The sequence below is a fragment of the Equus caballus genome, chromosome 1, assembly GCF_041296265.1.
Source record: "Equus caballus isolate H_3958 breed thoroughbred chromosome 1, TB-T2T, whole genome shotgun sequence".
NCBI classification, from domain to species: domain Eukaryota; kingdom Metazoa; phylum Chordata; class Mammalia; order Perissodactyla; family Equidae; genus Equus; species Equus caballus.
The window spans coordinates 178,552,477-178,573,172 of record NC_091684.1 but is presented as its reverse complement, the minus strand read 5'-3'; the positions used below and the strand labels follow the sequence as shown (position 1 = coordinate 178,573,172).

General features: G+C 35.9%; 1 long non-coding RNA gene across 2 annotated transcripts in view; it reads right to left on the bottom strand.

Annotated features, from left to right (window-relative positions):
• LOC111772490 (uncharacterized) overlaps nt 1-16,566 on the bottom strand; it is a 95,565-nt gene extending 78,999 nt beyond the window's left edge. The window contains exon 1 of one of the 2 annotated variants that reach the window (XR_011440905.1): nt 16,483-16,566. This is a non-coding gene — a long non-coding RNA (uncharacterized lncRNA). The remainder of the gene's footprint in view (nt 1-16,482) is intronic. The other variant, XR_011440908.1, reaches the window with a different exon arrangement.
• Nucleotides 16,567-20,696: the final 4,130 nt, after the last annotated feature.

Here is a 20,696-nt window from a genome sequence, read left to right as displayed (position 1 = left end):
GATCGATAAAATAAGAACTGCCAGAAATTACCACCTTTATAGCAGAAATTTTAAAAATTTAATAGAAGAGCTGGAAGGTAATGTCAAGCTAATCTCCTGGAAAATTAAACAAAAAGACAAAGAAATGGAAAATAAGAAAGAAATTATAAGAAAATCAGAAGACCATTTCAGGAGTTCCACAAAGAGAGAACAGATAAAACAAAGGGAAAAGAATTTTCAAAGAAACAATACAAGAAAATGATTTAGAACTGAAAAAACTAAGTGTCTGAGTTAAAAAATAAACAGTTAAGAAAGAAAAAACAATGAAAAAAGATTCATAAAGCACGATGTCATAAAATTTCAAAATAAAAGGATAGAGAAAGGATACTGAAAGCTTGTAGAGACAACAAGGTCATACACAAGGACTCACACTTCAGAATGAAATCACTCTCAGCAGCAGCAATACGAAAAATGGAAGACACTGGAGCAACACCTTCAAAATTCTAATGCAAATTTACTTCCGACTGATAATTCGTTACCTAGCCAAAATATCATATCAAATGGGAAGTCAAACTTGTCATGTTTAGCTACGTAAAGATGTAAGCTGTAAAAAAAAAGTTATGCAGATGTAAGAAGAGCTGTGTTTATTCACTTATCCATTCTTTTTTTTTTTTTTGCCTTTTCTATGCAGCTCAATGCATTTTTCTGCACAAAATTTATCTATATTTCCACTGTCTCAGAAGGAACAAATCTCCAATGCTTAACAGGCTTTAGGGAATACAATGGCAAGGGGAAGAGAGAGAGACAGACAGAGTTGAAATCAAAATTGCTAGTATGATAATTTCCCCGAACAAGATTTCTAAAATACCGTAGAAAAATAGAAGGAAAAAGGCATAGGCTCCAGGAAAATGCTGATGCAAACCAGGAATCAAGCAAAGGGAATCCTGTGTGATGGTAAATGAAAATCCTAGGATAACAGCTGTGCAGCAGGGCCAGAAAGCAACAGTCCAAACTGCAGCAAGAGGTTAGAAGGCTCCAGAAAGCACTTCTCAAAAAAGGATGGAGAAGGAGGACTGACATATTTAACAGGATAAAAGAAGTGTTCTTGACTCTGTTGGCCAGTATAGGGCTGAACGTGTACTAGGAAAGGAATAAAACAAAGAGATTGGCCCCCACAATTCTGGCCTCCTGGTACTTACACTTTTGTGTAATTCCCTCTCCTGGAGTTTGGGTGGGACTTGTAAACTGCTTCTTACCAACAGTGTATGGCAAAGAAGTTAGGATGTCACTCCTGTCATTACATTTTATAAGACTCTCTTATGCTAGGAATTTGATCTCCCTCTCCTGCTGGCCTCGAAGGAGCAACAGAAATAGAAATAAAAAACAGCAATGGAAAACATTAACCCTAGGGGAAAAAAAGTTGCACAAGAAAATAAATGTACAGTACACTATGTGGCTTAGCCATGAATAATATTTATGGGCATAATCATGTAAATTCTGACTGCCAACTCTACAAAAATTCTGAATTGAGAATGAGGGGAAAAGTATGGTAAAAGGAAGGTTTATAAGAAAACTCATTCTTCGTCTTCATGGTGGTAGTAATAGCAAAATCAATTTTTGCATTTCCATACACTGTGCCATTCTCAAGCACCAAGATACATTATTTCACACATTGATCAGCAGCTTTATTCACCAGCTTTCTGAGCAATCCTTCCTCCTGCCCTTTTCTCCGCCTTCTCATCCACCATCCCTGACACTATCTTAGCCATGCCAGTCCAGTTTGACTGTTCAGTTTGACTGTCACTCGCGTGACCCCTCCCATTTTTCTTAACTAAAAAGGCTGTGCATGGACATGCTGGGTGAAACCTTCTGAAAAGAACTAATCTCCCTAGTGAGAAGAAAAGGGTTTAGACCACAGGTAACACCAAGCCTCCTGGTTTATCTGAAAGAGAAATCAAAACGACTGCCTTTTACAGCCACTGGATAAGGCAGTGGGTTTTCCTTGAGGTAAAGACCTGCAAAGTTCCTCTCAGGGCAGCCAAACACAGTCGCAGCTGCTGAGGGTCTCCCCAAAATTCCAGCAGCATCAGAATTAACTCTGATGATGTCATTGAAGGCGGAGGGGAAGAGAGAGCTGACATCAAAGAAAGTCATAGGGACCCAGTGAACAGAGACACATTTTATAAAATATTTCTGAATTTTTGCATTTAAAGTGTTTTACTTTCACTGATTTAATTTTATTTTATGAAGTCTGAACACTTTATCAGTTTTATTTTTCATTTTCAAATGTGCCCAGAATTCATAGAATAAAATATTAAGCAAAATAAATATTGAAATGTTAGTATTGCCATTTTGCTTACGTAGTGTAATCAATACATAGCAGGGAGTCAAAAGATACTATCTAAAACTTTATAAGAAAGAAATAGCCACAGAAACACATTTCTATGGAGGTAAATACAAGAAGGATTTGAATATTACCTCTTTATTCTACAGAATATTGATGTCATATTTCTATATGATATAGACTCATATCGTTCTTTTAACATGCATTTTGAAGTTATAATAATTAGAACAATGTGATGTTGGCCTAGGAGTCAATAAACAGATTGATGCGCCACTGTAGAAACTCAAATCTTTTTACAAATAAAGTTTGTGATAAAGCAGACTTTTCAAAGGAGCTGGGAAAGAATTGGTTAAATGATTGGCATCCCGAGGTAGATACTCTTGTGCACAGATCATCACAGGCCTCATCTGCAAAACAAGACAACCCTCAGGATAGAAAATAAAATCGCATGTTTAGTAAATAGTGAGTACTGTTTTGGTGATCTTTAAATTCGCCATTGCATTTTTCGTGAAGACAGCCTGCTAATAACACAAACATAAAACTTTCATCTCCCTCGGAAAATATAGTCTCTCCTGCCTTGAAAAGAAAAATACAGACTTCTCCAAACCTCTTCCAGCAGCTGCGCTTTGAGTCAGAGGTAAGAGTTGAGGTCCCATCTCTGCAAACCAACTTTGGAGCTTTGGGTAAACAATATAACCTTTGAAGCTTAGCTTCTCTATTTTAAAAATGGGGAGAATAACTGCTCATGAAAACAGGCTATCTAATTTAATTTCATGGCAACCTTGTGTGGACCTGCTTTGAAAACAATAAAGCACCTAAATGAGCAATTAGTATTAGAGTGATTATTGCTTAAAAGGACAAATTCACATAAAACCCTTAGGAGGAAAAAAATATTCCCAAGATCTGGAAAATATGTAAGGTCACTGTCCTTAATTAGAGTATATTGCACTTTTTTGTAGCTCTATTTTAGAAATAACACATTCCAAGAATGAATTACTATATTTTCCTGCTACGAAGTACCTGAACTCAACAATAAGACGAAAAACCCAATTAAAAAAATAGGCAAAAGATCTGAACAGACACTTCACCAAAGAAGATATACAGATGGCAAATAAGCATATGAAAAGATGCTCAACATCATATGTCATTAAGGAATTGCAAATTAAAACAACAATGAGATATCACTACACACACCAAAATCAAAACACAACACCAAATGCTGGTAAGATGCAGAGTAACAGGAGCTCTGATTCACTGCTGGTGGGAATGCAAAATGGTCCAGCCACTTTGCAAGACAGCTTGGCAGTTTCTTACATAACTAAACATACTCTTACCACACAATCCAGCAGTTGTGTTCCTTGGTATTTACTGAAGAGTTGAAAATTCGTGTCCACACAAAAAGCTGCTCATGAATGTTTATAACAGCTTTATTCTTAATTGCCAAAACTTGGAAATAATCAAGATGACCTTCAGTAAGTGAATGGGTAAATAAACGGTGTTACATTCAGACAATAGAATATTATTCTGCACTAAAAAGAAATGAACTAAAGCCATGAAAAGATATGTAGGAAACCTAAATGCATATTACCCAGTGAAATCAGCCAACTGAAAAGGCTGTCTATTCTATGATTACAATTCTATGATATTCTGGAAAAGGCAGAACTGTGGAGACAGTGAAAGGATCAATAGTTGCCAGGGATTGGAAGGAAGGGAGGGGGGAATAGACAGAGCACAGAGGACTTTTAGGGCAATGAAACTACTCTGTAGGACTCTATAATGGAGAATATGTGTCATTATACATTTGCCCAAACCCATAGAATGTACAACACCAAGAGTGAACTCTAATGTAAACTATGGACTTTGTGTAATAATGATGTGTCAACGTAGGTTCATCAAACACAGCAAATGTACCCCTCTGGAGCAAGATTTTGATAGTGAGGGAGGCTGGGTATATGTCGGGGCAGGGGGTATACGGGAAATCTCTGCATCTTCTGCTCAATTTTTCTGTGAACCTAAAAGTGCTCTAAAAAGTAAAATCTATTTTTAAAAAATACCTGATTTCCAAACAAATATGTATAGTTTCATCTGCTAGAAGCACATTTAAATAATAAAAATTAAAATTGAGCTGTAACATAGGATAGATAGTTGGTGATTTTTTTAGGGTAGATAGCTTTTTAAATAACGCTATATTTAGAATCCTAAACACATTTTGTTTTTAATTTATTCTTTGCAATGTTCAATATTAAAATAAACAAATCCTTATATGAATGTTGGAGGCCATAGAAACCATTTGAATAGAGATCATTGGTTTTATGTATTTAAATTAGTTCAATTCCAAAAATTCCATAATAATGACCTTAAAGGAGTGAAATTTGGGATGCTATCAACATTATTACCTGTTGAAATTAATTTCTGAAAAGCACATATCTTAAAGTTAAGCCAACCAGTTCACTTAAGAGTTTAAATTAATTGCCAAATCTTGGAAAGTTGGAGAAACGTAGACACATTTCGTACCAAGGAAAAATCCCTTTAAATAGTATATTAGGGGCCAGCCCCAAGGCATGGTGGTTAAGTTCAGCATGCTCTGCTTTGGCGGCCTCGGTTGGTGGGTTTGGATTCCAGGTGTGGACCTATATCATTTGTCAGCCATACTGTGGTAGTGACCCACATATCAAGGAAGATTGGCACAGATGTTACCTCAGGGCTAATCTTCCTCAGCAATAAATAAATAAATAAACAGTATATTAGTTGGGACATTTTCAATTTCAAATGACAGAATCCCAACTCCAACTAGTCTAAGGAAAATAAAAGGAGTTGGGAGATTTATACAGTTTCCTGAACAGAACAGATGGAGATCCAGATACTGGATTAGGTCTCCGGCTTCCTTCTTCCTATGCCCCCAACCTTGCTGCCTTCTTTCTCCCTCCGTTTTTCTCTTACTCCTTCTTTTGCTCTCCCCATCTTTCTTTATCGCTGTTTTTTTCCTCCTCATTTTTTCCAATTGAGCATTTGATGCGTCTAAGTAGTGGGAGATGGGCATGGCCTGCGGTTGACTCCAGGTGCACAAATCCTGGGTTAGCAACACCAGAGGAAGGAGAGAGCATTTATTTGCCAGAGCCTCTACATAAAATCCTAATCAAGTAACCCGATTGACCCCAGCTAGCATCATGTGCCCATTTCTAGCCCACAATCTGTGGGGCCTCTATCATAACCTCATTCGAACAGAAGGGAAAGCGACCCCAAATGAAGAGAGCTGAGAAGGGAAAAAAAAAAGTGGGAAGGGAAATTAGGAAGACAACAGTTTGATTCATATATTTAATTTGGTTAATTTTGATTACTATATTCAATAGAAAAAAATGCTGTTTTAAAGACGAAAGTCCCAGAACTAAAATGATAGTTTTACTTGGAAATCCAGAAAGGAGTTATATTTTAGGATAATCTGGAATCTGATCATGAAGATGTAGAACAAGTTAGCCAATCAGATGATGCTCCGTACTTTAGGAAGAATTTTCTCGAAAACTAAATGTGGCTGATATTATCCTTTATTATTAACTATACTCTCCTATCAAGATGAGGTTCATTCTGCACCAGCCTGTTTAGGTTTAAAAAAAAAATTGTTTTTCACTTTTCAGGCTGTAAAGCTTTGACTGATTGGTTTCCAGGACAAATGACCATGGATTAGATTCCAAAGTATTAACAGTAAGTTGTATTAAAATGTTCTCCATAAAAATAAAATAAAACAAAATGGTTTTATCTTATTTCTGAGATGAAAGCTAATGTGAAATAGTAAATAATAATATTTAATATTTCATGGATAATTCAGGTTTTTAAAATCTTGTTTTCCACAATTGGATGTTTTGGAGGTGTGAAAGTTTGCCTAAATTAGTTAACATTCCTTGCCTTGTGTGACAATTCAAAACTCAACATTATGATAAATATTTGGACTTTAACAAAACCCTCATCTTTAGAGCAGCCATTTTCCGACTGAGTTCCCTGGAGTTTTTCTTTCATAGAAATGTTGATTGCAACAGGCTTCTTCTGATCGCGTCTGCTCTGTTCAACGAGATCCCAGGGAACAAGACAAGAGAAACTGTAAAGTAAAGTTAGCCTAAATTCAATTTCCCAAAGATTTGAAGACCAGTGCTCCTGAAAAATGCCTCCCAAATCCCAGTTCAGAACTCAGGAAAACAAGCTTGAAGACCTTGTTCCCTGTTCCATTTCCATATGCTTCCTCAGTAAAAGTGTAGCCTCAGATGGCTCAGTGGCATCTCAGGTTCCAACTATGCCACCTCTGGCCCAGCTCACAAATATCCATCAATCTCTTTCCCTTCTAATTTTCCTGCAGCTCATTAACCATTCACATATTTACATTGTAATTAGGTTTGGTAAACGGCTTGGTGGTGGGAGGAGACAGGAGATTTGAGAAGGCTAATGCTCCTCATTGTGTAGAGTCCTTTACAGTGCTTTTAGTCTCAATGGACTAAGACAGAAGACCAACTGCAACCAACTAGGGAGCACACACAGAGAGACTGACTTGACACGACTTGGCCATTCATAAACGGAATCAAATTCCACAGCTCTTGGGTCTGGGATTATAAATAACATCTGAAACGGGATTTTTCCAATATGAAAGACTATTTTGTCTCTAAGCCCTTAACCTTGACCTTGATCTCCTAGGCCCCCAGAGATTTGATTCATTTCTGGACACCTGATTGCCACTGTTAAATGCATTCTGTTCTCATCTGCCTGGTGGTTACCTGGATGCAACTCCTAGATCCTAGCCTGTGCCTGCATTTCTATATTTTGACTTTCTCTTTTTTTAATCTGACTTCAACCTAAAGATTTTCCTTGTATCTGTGTTTACTACTTTGATTCAGCACATTCTGGCTTCTGGTTTCTGTTCCCAGATATATCCCGTCTCTGGTGGGCTCTTGACTAAAACATCACTAATATTATAATGTGTTTGCCTTTCTTGAGGATATAGCAACTGATGGCAATAGGAAGAATATAGGGAGAAGGCATCTTTCAATTAAACATTCTCTGTAGAAAGTCCACAAATGATTCCAACGTAGCTAGACCTTCACGAGTTGGTTGTATAAAGAGGTTGATTAATTATACCTAATTATTCATTTGTTTATTATCTAAAACATTTCCATTTCTTTATTTTTTCTAGTATCTACCTTTTTACCATTTCACTAAATCAAAACATTAACATTTCTTACACCAATACCTAAAATGAGATTTAGAATTTTGGAGTTTCTGTGATTTGTGAACCACTGTCAAATCAAGAGTCAGTACTCTCTGGAGAAATATTTAACATCTAGACATGTCCAAAATATTTAAATATTTTGTCATTCTAAAATTGAGGTTTTCAGAGGTGCAACAAGGTGAAAATGTAACTTTTTCTGAAGAGTAGTGGGGGGGGATCAATTTATTGATGCCAGTAGCTAAAACATTTCTCTAAACTAATGTGATTTCCTTTTGGATAATTTGTACATTACATTATCCATTCACCCAAGTTCATCCATCATGTGTGTTATTGTTTCTGGGTGTTATTATGTGAAATAACTGCTTCAGTGGATACTTAAAATTCAGTAGAATAATAATCAAAACAATTTCATCCTTGGCCATTTTAGCATTTCACTGCGCTGACAAGAATATACAGCATTGTAAAAAACTGAGGATACCATTTACACTTATGTTTTAACCTTATATCTTAAATCTATTCTTGTATCTTGAATCAGTTATTTCTTATAATTTAAGTTACTTGAGTATGGCTGCTTTGTTAGGCAGGATTTTTTCCAAGCTTCCTTTTTCAGTTGCTTTCCAAAGGTGCAAAAATAATCCTGTCACAACAGAGAAGAAGAGCTTATAAAGATGCTTTAAAAACCTTATCACCAGGAAACAGTGCACAGTGTATTGTATAATATAGTGTCTTAAAATACTTCTGCTTACCTCCTCATTGATGCTGCTACAATATTTACATAACACTGCTAACTAATTCTTCATTATGTAGGTTATTTATCCTTTCTCTTGGAGACTGTCTTCCCAGCATATTTAATATCATCGAATTGAGGCATTGTTTTTATTGGTACCTACTCTTTAGCTGTGGTGTATCTCTTCTCCGTTCTGAGGCTGCATTGGTGGGTCAAGATTCATGTTTACTGCTCCTTGGGGTAAGAAATGAAAGAGTAGGAGGAGGTCCGGGGCAGGACAGAGTCTTGGCTAGCCATCAAGGCAAGTTGTTTATGTCTTCAGGATGGGTTATTTCAGAACCAGAAAAAAATAAAAAAGGAAAAAATAAAATAAAGGAGCTGTTTTGGTTCAGAGGAATAGTTGTCCTGGGAGCAAAAAGTAAAAGTGGAAACTAATATTTTAGAAAATACTCCAGCAGAAAGACATTTTTAGTGCAAGATATCTCAGAGGCTAGAGAAAATTATTTGAAGCATTAAATATTTCCAAGTCTTTCTGTGGTGAATACATTTTTAAACCCTAGGCTAGATGTTTTTGTTAACATTTCATGTTGAAGATTTGATTCAAATCAGAAAAGAAAATCATATTTCTGTGTGACCGAGGAGCACTCCAGGGCAAATAGCATGTAGCGCACTGGGCTCTACCTAGTTTCAACCCGAAGGTCAATGCAGATGGACAAGGTCTTTGAGTTCGCTCTTTAGCACTTCAACAGTCTGTTAAGCCTGGTTTCCCGTTAATCTTCTTGCACATGTGTCCACCATTATAGCACAGTGCTTCGGGCAGACATCACCTAGCTTCCAACACAGTTGTCGCTCCCACTCCACAAATAAGTCACCTCATCAAGTCGCAACCAACAGCATCTTGGCCAGTACCCACACCCTGATCTCCTGAAGCTTAAATACACTGCTTCCCAAATACATTCTTCCTCCAGCAGCTGGGAAAGGAAATCTAGAGGTCACTTCCAAGCTAGATTTTTCCATATGATTTCTACCAATTCCCCAAGCAACCCCAAAGGTAGGTATTTACAGTTATAGAGTTGCTGAACAGCCTTAGATTTGCTAGAAAGAAAAAAAAAAAATTCCAGGTTAACATTTTTTTCCCTCAGCTGAAACGATAAGCATCTAAAATTTTAGAGGTTCTATAAAGCTGTGGATTTTTCTTTATGTACTAAACCCGGCTGTGTATATATAAAGTGGCCATACATCTTCCTTCTCACCAAGTAAGACAATAAAATCAGGATCATTCTGTCAAATAAATGCGGTAGTCCTTCCAAAACTAAACTCATACTGTAATTTAATGAGCAAATTAGACCTCTTAATGTACCCAAATAACTAAATATAAAAACCAGGTGATAAGGCTTTGAATGTATCTTACTAGAGTATAAAAACCTTACTGTTTCTTACAAAAATAAAAAACAAACAAGTATTTATTGACTAACTAGTAGAAACCTGACATTGATCTGCGGACTTTTGCAGTTGCCTCTCAATGATGCTACGAGTTGGCTTTTATCATCCTCTCAGACTGAGAAAAACAGCCTCACGGAGAACAAATGACTTCACAAGGTTACTCAACTCATAAATGAGCTCCAACTCCGTTCTCCTAACTGCAGCCCCAGTGTTATTTCCACTACTTGATGCTGCAACTCTTCATTTGAAAATTTAATCATAAAGAATACTACATCATTAATCTACGAACATGTTTTCGTTCTACCCTGTAAAACTTGCTGAGTACAAAATGCTGTCCTCTGCTAAACTGCATAACCTTGGGCAGAGCTGGGGTAAGTTTTGATCTGTTGAAATAGATCTGATTAAAAACCTAAAGCAAAAATACAGGACTAAGAATTTGAAAAGCAAAAGTACGTTTTCAAGCTCATGGTAAGTTCTGTTTTCAGCAAGAATGTTTTTAGATGATTTCTACTGGGAATTTTTCGAATTACTTATTACAATAAAAATACTGGATTGTGCTCAGTAATGATACATAAGCATATTTTAAACAATTTTGAGAGAATGAACGTGATTTAAAACTCTTTTCACTAATTTCTGCTTGATAGAGAGGACTTAGATGCATTAAGGAGATTTAATGAACTTAAGGCTAAAACTTAGAACAGAGCACTTTCTTTAAAGCTGAATTTTAACTCTCCTACAACACTAGCTTAAGAGTACATTAATGAGCTTTAAAAAAATCTGAGTAGATTTAATGTCTTTGGGGTTTTATATTTTGTCTATTCCTACTGCAGAAGAGTGTGTTGTCTCATATGAAATTTTGTTAAACTGTAGATAAAAAGTCATTTTTACGATCCTGTAAATAGTGCTACATATTATACTAAGTGTGTTTAGTAGGCGTTAAATATTAATCTTGACTTAGTTCCACAATTTACCTGTAATACATTAGTTTAACTTCTGGACCAAAGAATGGTAGGCCAAAGATACTATTTCACAATGGGAGACAACTGAACGACTACTATTCTGTTACAAAGGAAGTTAATGACAGCTAATATTTCAGAGGTGCGGCCATTTCATATACAGTGTATTCATCTCTGGAGCTTTAGATTCTTATGTGATTTAAGTCATAATATAAATAAAAGTACATTTTGTCCTTCCTCTATGATCCCCAGTGAGCATTAGTTGTCATTTTCTCTATGTTAAGCAACTTACCCTTATTTACAAAGAAAGATCAAGGTAAAAATAGAGAAAAAAAGGCAAACTTCCTATAGTATTTTTTTAAATATAGGGTTAATCATTTTCAATATCTATCAATTATTCTAAATCAGCAGGTATTTTATTTAATCACCACCTCCTTTTATTTTTTTCATTCTGTTAACTTGCTTCTTGGCTACCTGAGCTGATGTAAGTTTCAGGCCTTCTGAACACATTGGTTTTTCACTTATTTTTAGTTTAAAAATCCTCTTCAGCATTTTTGTATGCTAGCAACTTGGTTCAGATAGAGCCTGTATTCCCTACATAATCCAATAAAAATAGCTTACGTGTGTTTAAAGTCCTTTATGCATCTTAATATTCTTACTGATACGTTTGATCCCCCAAGTCCACAAGAATATTTGAAAAGTTTATGTGACTTACCCAAGTGCCATTCACTTAACCGCAGGCGTGACTCTAGAACTCTGTATTTCCCAATGGGAAGAACCCCAGTAAAAACATATGTAGTGACATCTAGAGAAAACTAAACAAGTAGAGTAAATCCTTGGAAACTGTGGGAAGACAAAACATGCACAAATGGCTTGGAATTAAGAAACTTTCCCAAGGGTGACTGTTGCCTTCCAGGAAACAAATTCCTGAAGAGTTTAAAGGCTGCCCTACTCTCATGGACAAACCAGTCTCTAAATTTTCTAAGCCTTGACTTCTTACCTCTATAAAGGCAATAACAGCTGCTATATCTAAATCCTCTTCAGTGTGCCTCCATTTTTGTTAGTCCAGATCCTCCTGAGCAATGTGGAATTCTGTGTAGTTTTTCGATTTCGTTACTATGATATAAATATTGTCACTACACCATTTGGAATTTCATAGTCCCATTTCATTGGATAATGAACCAAATAAGTTCAATTTTAGAACTATAATCATAATCTGCATTATTGAAAAAGCACAAAATATGAAAAAAACAAAAACTTTCTAGTTGCTTTTATGATGGCGAAATTGTATTTCCATAGAGAATACAATTATTTTTTTCCTGAAGAAGATTCACCCTGAGCTAACATTCCTTACCATCTTCTATTTTTTAGTGTGTGGGTCACCAGCACAGCATGGCCACTGACAGAGCGATGTGGGTCAGTGCCCAGGAACCAAATCTGGGCCACCAAAGCAGAGTGTGCTAAACTTAACCACTAGGCCACTGGAGCTGGCCCAAGAATATAATCTCTTAAGTGAAGAAAACTTTGGATGAAGAGAGACATTCAGAAATAGATTGAAGTCACAGATTTTAAGGACAAAGCTACCTCTCTCTTTCTCTCATTTTCTCTTATTTTTCCATGACAACCTAGGAGCCCAGAATTAATGATCATAATTCACATTTCATAGCCACAATAATCATTGGACTGTGACAGGGACAAAAGGTTGTTGAATTCATCTATAAATGAGAACATGCACAAAAGAGAGAAGAAAGGGGTATAACGAACAACAAATATTTGAGTGGCTGAGAAGTATAAGAATGATTTTTTCAAAGGAGAATAACCAGAATCCAGCGAGATTTTAGCAAAAATGCTAAAGACACGCAAAATAGGGTTGCAACTTTCAGAGAAAATGAACATGTTGCTTCAGAGAAACATTTTTACAACACATGACAAAGAAAAAGTCACACCACTCAACTTTTATTTTATTTCCATCTTCTCTGTCAAGGATAGCAAAAATAATGTTGGTAAGAGGAAATTGAAGCCCAAGAACTGTGAGATTGTAAGAAAGCAATTCTTCCCCTAAATGACTTTACATCTTTTGTCCCAGATGAACTATATCCCAGGTTATAAAAGGAACTTTCAAGTAAAATTTCTATACCACTGAACTATTTCTTGAGGCATCATCATTAATCAGAAAGATAAGCAAAATACTAGAGAAGGGAAAAAACTGTTATAATTTTTTTTATTTAAAACTCAAAGGATTCCAGGGGCTGGCCCAATGGTCTAGTGGTTAAGTTTGAGTGCTCCACTTCAGCGGTCCAAGTCTTGTGGGATTAGGTCCCAGGCATGGACCTACATACCACTCATCAAGCCATGCTGTGATGGGGTCCCACATACAAAATAGAGGAAGGTTGACACAGATGTTAATTCAAGGCCAATCTTCCTCATCCAAAAAAAAAAAAAAAAACCCAAAACCAAAGGATTCTACGGGCCAGCCCTGTGGTGTACTGGTTAAGTTCAGCGCCCTCCACTTCAGTGGCCTGGGTACACAGGTTCAGATCCCAGGCACAGACCTACACCACTTGTCAGCCATGCTGTGGCAGTGACTCTCATACAAAACAGAGGACTGGCACAGATGTTAGCTCAGGGCAAATCTTCCTCACCAATAATAATAATAATAATACTCTGAGTGTAACTTTCTCCCAATTGAAGGGCATCATCAGATCCAAATGGGAAAGACAAAAGTTAGGCAAATGAGAAAGATTTCAATATCTTTGAAACTGTGTTAATCTAAAAGTAGTTTATGTTTCTCCAAAGGACATCAATTTGCTAGTAAAACAGAGGTCACAGAAACAACAGAAAAATAGCAACTGCTTTAGAGAAAAGACAAACATGCTCCCACACACACACACACACACACACACTCCATTGAATTAAGGAAACAAGGCTTCCTTTCTTTATCAGGAAATCGCCTCAAGATTCCCTTCGCTTCCTCTCCTCTGCTGGGCGTAGTGGAAGTCTCCTTCTATTGCAGGCTGCCTTCTTGATGTGTATTAGTGTAGTTCACCATCTATGCTGTAGAGGTCTTTATCTTCCTATTTTTATAACCAACCTGGTGGAGTTTAACTTTCCATTATTTACATCTTTAGGAAAGACTAAAACGTACTTTACTTTCTCTTTCACGGATATACCTAGTGAGCTTGACACACCAGCTCTCCAGATGTATATGGATAGTCCCAAATGCAATTTAAGCTGGCAGCCAGAAAACACAATGAGGGAGATATTCAAAGAAGAATCACTCAGCAGGCATCTGAAGATACTAGATAGGAATTCAGGAAAAACTATGCTTATGGACATAGATTTAAGAATCATCTGCATTAAAGGTATAACTGAAGAATCAGAAGAGATAGATTTAATGTGGGAGGGAGTGTAGAGAGACCAAGCGAAGGGTCAAGACTGAATCTTAGAAAATGCCAATGTGGCCTGGATTTGGGGACCTGTTTGAGCCTCTCTACAGCTCAGCTCTTACACATTTCCACAGGTCTCTACTAGCTCCCTGTGTTCTTCATTTCCTTCTCTTTGCAGAGGCTCCCACAGACTCAACCTTCTCCACTTGTAGTTTCCACCATCCTTCCAGCTCTTGGGATTCTGTTCGTGTCAGCTGTGGGGTAGCACAGTCTCCCCAACTTTCTTGACTTCCTTGGAAAATAAGTGTGCAGGCTCTTTATCTTTTCTCCTCAGGGTCTTCCTGGTGACCACTATAGTAAACCGCTAACATACAGAGAAATACACACAATTGTACACACATGCCATAGGCACACATAAGGGACATCAAAAAACAAAACAAAACAAGAAACACAACTGTAGTGTTTTTAATCTCTCTTTCAACAGAGGGAGGTAAATGAATGCCTGATTGTCTTCACTTAGCCCTCCGCTTTCCTATGTCCTGGAGATGAGAGTCAATGACACCTTCCTTCTTGCCTCGTCCGTTGTCTTAACCCCTCTTTAGGAGACACCATTTCAGAAGTTTTCTTATACTTAGCACAGTATTTTTCAAACTCTTTTACCCATGACCTAGAGTAAGAAATACATTTTACATCATTGCCCAGGAAACACATAGCTGAATGTGTGTGTATGTGTTTGAAATAATTCCTATCCGTACTGCAGCAAATGATATCATTTTCCATTCCTTTTTTTACTGTTGGTTACTACCTACTAAACTAATCTCAGAGCCATCTATTGAACCTAGAGTAGACCCATGTTTTGAAAAATTCTGAGCCAGATACAGCAGTCATGCTGGAAGATAAAATACACGGAGAATGAAAGGTGTTCCCTTTGTCTCAAGGGGGTCATTTGCATTTCCCTTGACCTCCTGGCAAGCCTCATTCACAAGTCTTCTGCCCTGCTTAGCATTTGCCCATATTTACTCAAATTTCAGCCATTTCCCATATTTACCCATACTGTGTCTATGGGGAAAGGGTTGAATCTCTGGCAAAAGATATTCCTAATGACAAGGGCACAGGATGGGGTCACAGGATAATAGCACTTCCTTCATTTCTTTTCTCAAATGTCACTTTCTCTTTGAGGTGTTCCGTGGTCACCCCATCCAAAATCCAAACTTCTATAATGTATACGTCTCATTCCCCTTCAATACTTGTTTTTCCTTAGCAGTTGACACTAATAGTCTATATATTTAAGATACTTACCTTATTTATTATCTGTCTCTCCACTGTAATATTAACTCTAGAGGGACTGATGCAAAGAGTAAGGGTGTTTTTTTGGAGAAAAACTTACCAACAGAGGAACAGCAAAGCAAACATTTTTCCTGAGCTCTCTTCATCCCAGGAGAAGAGTGTGTAGGCCAGAAGAGTGTGTGGCTAGACTGCATGCCCTATGGCAGACGTGCAGCTGAGAGGAAACTTACCCCTGCAGTGTGCCACACATTTATAGGGACAAAGAGAGAAAACAGCTTTGCATGTAAGAACGGAAACTTCTGATCAAGAAAGTAGCCTTCTAACCTTTTCTTAAAACCTATGAGGAGTAATTAAAGATTTTAAGGAAAAAGACATGATCAGGTTTGCCTTTTAGAAAGGATGCTTTATTACAGTGTGGAGAAGTTGGTCAGACTAACTAATACTAGCAGTTTCTCTTGTCACTCTCTCTACCTTCTGAGAAATTGGCTAAGGCCCTCTCTAGGTGAAGGACTGTGGCTGGTCAAGACCTCAATAAATCTTAGTTCAGGGAGAAACTTGGCTGCCTCAGCTGTAAAGAATCTGTGCTCAAGTGTTGCCCAACGCAGTCATTATGTGCAAAGCAGAGAGAACAGGGATTACAGTATGATGTTTTCTACTTTATTCCAATTTTTAAAATTATGCTGGATAAATCAAAAAAACCTCCTTTTCACCTTGTAAATCGAAGGAGCCTAATCAAAAATCTTTGCTAGCTGGTGTGATTTGTTCTTTACAAGATTGTAATAAAATATGCTTCCCCTCTACAAGGACTCTAAAGTATGAAAACATAGTTAAACCTTTTTCTTTTCTTATACGGATTAGGAATTTTCTTAGAACCTTGAATTTCTTGAATCTTCTCATTTCTGGATCAGCATTATTCAATACAGACATAATGTGAGACACAAGTTCCTCTGTAACTTAAAATTTCAGATGGTACACAAAAAAATAAAAAGAAGCAGGTGAAATTCATTTAATAATATATTTTATGCACCTTAATATATCTAAAATAGTGCCATTTCAACATGTAATCAGTATAAATAATTATTAAATGAAATATTTTGCATTATCTTTTTTTCATAATAGTCTTCAAAATCCAGTGTGCACTTTATACTTACAGTACATGTCAATTCAGAGGAGCCGCATGTCAAGTGCTCCATAGCCTCGTGTGGCTAGTGGTTACCATAGTGGACAGCACAGTTCTAGAACATTTTTGAAAGAAAACATTGACAAAATGAGGGCAGAGAAGGAATGTTTACTGAGTACCTACTGCCAGCCAGACCATACCAGTACTTTTACATTGATTTAAAATTTAATCCTCACAAAAGCAGGTGAGGTGGCTCTTACTATCTTCATATTTCAGATAAAAAACTGCTACTCAGAAGTTTAACAAACTTGTCAAAAGTCATCCAGCTAAGAAGTCTGTCTGGTCCCACGCTATCGTCTTCCACCCCCTCTTCTCTTTCTCAAAGCAGGCATCTTTACTAAATTTTTCATAATTAATAAATGTTTAAGCTATGTAAATATTATCAAATGTCTAAATTGCTAACTATTAAGGTATGGAAAGAAGAAACTGTCTTTATTTTCTTTACTATTTCAAAGGAGATGCATACACTGCCATCATATCACTAAAAAATGGAATTTTGGATCCACTGATTCGTATATTTCAAGACATGTTTTTCACATAGAGCAGAAATTTGGAATCTCTAAAATGATATCTAAAGCTGGAGCTTGTCAGCTTCTGTCATTTATCAAATCAGTCTTTTTACAAACTGAATTTCTTGGTCTTGATTGTGAAGGGCATATGAATATGACAGTGTCAAGGTCTGACATGACTCAAGAAAATATGTTTGTTCTGATTTGCTGTGCATGAAAAATATTAATCCCACAACATGTAGGCCTACATTTACAAACCATTGCAAATTGATGCTCTGCATATTTTGGTCACAGTTAATTCTGATATAGTTGAATGCGAAATTGGCCATGCAGTATTATGAAGATGAAAAAGTAATTGTTGTACGTATTTTGTTGTTTGAATTTGATACATAGTACTGGTTGAGAATCGTTTTACTTAGAAAATCTGCTACTGACTTAAAAAAACAGCTTTTAAGAGTTTATAAAATGTTTTTATGCTTTGTCTGATTGAAAGACAAGAAAATAATTTCTTTTAAATGTATAAAATTCCAGATACTATTATTGTGAAAAAATAGATTATAGAAAAGAAGCTACTTTTGAAGTAAAGATTGATTTAGTCCTACAGGAAAATAATGACACATGCATCATAATACACAGGTAAAGATAATTTCATAAAAATATTCTATCAAATAAGAAAAATGTTGTAAAGTTTTATCTATCTATGATTTCAGTAAAACTGAATGCAGTATGTATATAAAGTATACAGTGTATCTATATCAATATATATTATATAGGAAATTAAAATAAATAAAAACCAAAAAGAAAATCTTTACTTTTTGATAACTTAGTAAATCACTGACTAATGAATAATTCATATGCTCTTATTGATGGATCGGAAGTTCACTTTTTCTTGAAAACACTACCGCTTTTCTTTACTTTGGTTTCTTTTTAAAATTTTGATTATCTAAATATTTTTGATGCATCGAGACAAGGTTATCTGTAAACAACATGATTCAATAATGAGAATCCAGATTCAATCTGAGGACCTGGACTTGATACGGCTTTTGATTGTATACAGTTTTTGTCATGAAAATAAGACAATACAACACAGAATTGGACATAACTGTAAGTGTTTTGTCTAAAATCTGTGATTTTTCAAATCAAATCTTAACTGAACTCCAGCATAGAAGAGAATACGAAATGCATGTGTTAACTTTGGTATAACCATGCTTTGTAAGTTCAAATTTCAAATAGTTATTTATTGTAAAGTAATTAAATAAGAACAAGGATAGTGTTTCTATAATTTTTAAATTACAGTCGTGGGTGAATCATAATAGCCTCAACCTCAATATTCAATTAATTTCTAAATGTTACTTTGGTTTACATGTATGTGAAAATCTTGATTCACATAAAACATTGATTTCTGAATGCAATAGCTTTGAATGGCATGCCTTGCAATCTCATGACATACCTGATCATGAGTGATCCACAAACATGAAAGAGGATTCATAGGAAATTATTTCAAAGTTGAATTATTACTAGTTATAGTATAATAATGGTTAAGGGCATAAAGTTTGAAGGCTGAAAGATCTGAGATTAGAGTTCTGCCTCCTCCATTTAATTGCTATTTGACCTTGACCTCTTTAAACTTCTTTCTTGAGATTTAAATTAGAAATACTAATCATACCTGCTTCATAGGATACTAAGTGAGATGATATTTACAAATGGATTGGCTGAAATTATGACATATAATCAGAGCTGTATTAATTTTGAAAGAGCATGGATAAATGGGCTCAAATAGATTTAAATCTTTATAATGAAATATTCAGTTGTGCCATTTTTTTAAAATTTGGGTAACATGCAAATTCTTGTTAAATTTTCCCTCAAAATTTCAAAACAAGTTTCTTCTATGCCAAGTTACTTACAAAGTAATAAATGGTCTTATATTAACATACAATATAAAAACAAGCAAATGGGGAGCTCTAAAATATTTTTTCTCTTGTCCAGTTGAATTGTAAAGATTTCATGTATGTCAGCATATAAACTCATTAGTCGAGTAACTGTATGCACATTCTTGTATTCTCTTAGCTTTCTTTTCAGACAATGTACTAATTGTATTTTCCTGGCTGCCTGCTAATCTAATATAATTGTTGCAATATAATAGAATGTCATTTAATAAGTGCATTTTCAGCATCAGATTCAAATTGTGTTTGCATACATTTTCGATAACATTAAGCTGTTTCATTTATTCTGAAAGAATCTGAAAGCCTTATTTTTATGCTCACTTTGTTTTGTTTCAAATGATGTTGTAACTTGGCAGAGACTGTAGAACTCTTTTCAAAATTTCACTGCATAAATACACTGAGGGTTTGAGTAGTTTTTATTCCCATAAAAATGATCCCAAATGAAAATAACTTCTCTTCAACTTTCTTGTCTTTAAATGGCTAGTGATTTTCTAGAATTTCTGCCGTAACGTTTTATTTTTTTACGTTTCTGTTAATGTGAATGACATCAGCTATTATAGTCAATAATACATGCTACTTCATCTTAAAGCAGATCAATATCATCATCAGATTCTTTCCAAATTTTTTACCAATAATTTTAGCTTTGAGTAATTTAACGCTTTTGAAAAAAATAATAGTTATAAATTTAAAAGTTATGCAAGAACAAAACCTTATAATACTACTTTTATAAAAGCTCGTAGAAGAATCCAAAATTTAAAATAGGTGCTGAAACTATTTTAATACTCTGTGTATTAGTCAAGAGTTCTCCAGAAAAATGGAATCAATAGGTTGATAGGTAGGTAGATAGACAGATAGAGATAGAGTATAAGGAATTGGCTCACGTGAGCATGGAGAGTGACAAGTCCAACATCTGCAGGGAGAGTTGGCAAGCTTGAGACCCAGCAAAGCTGATAGTGTAGTTCCAGTCTGAAGGCAGGCAGGCTGGAGACCCCGGAAAAGCAGATGCTGCGGTTTGAGTCAGGCCTTCAACTGACTGAATGAGACCCGCTCGCAATATGGAGGGTGATATGCTTTACTCAATCTGCCCATTTAAATGTAATCTCATCCACAACTAACCTCACAGAAACACCCAGGATTTGTTTGATCATATATCCGAGCACCTTGTGGCCCAGTCAAGTTGACATATAAAATTAATCATCACACCATGTCATACACACAATTTGTTATGTCGTTATTTGCCACTCCATAACAAAATATTACCCTACGATCTGAGCCTGCACCAGTAGATATGCCTGAGACTCACCTGGCATTAAATTGAGTGCAAAAACCTATGCACATGCTATAATAGTGTTCTCCCTTTCACGGTTTACAATTCTTGGAATGCAGGGGTCTGAATCTTTTTCATACCAGTGTAGCATTAAATTATACTGCGATGAGTAAATGAAAAGTTTCAAACGTATGCAGAGAGATGACAGAACAAGCTTTTTCTGATATACGTAGAAAATGACTTAACCTGGCACAGGAAGTTAGCTGATGGTCTCTGATGTTTTAAATTCAGCACAGAACATCCTTGTTATTTTGTTCTGCTTTATTTTATAGTTAAAGTTATTTTCTATTAAATTTTTACCAACTTTTGCAGAATTGGAGTCCTTTTTGTACCAATCCCTGGCAGCCACTTTTTGCTCATATTTATGGGTCACAGATCATTACCTGAGAAAGTAGCGCTTTGAACA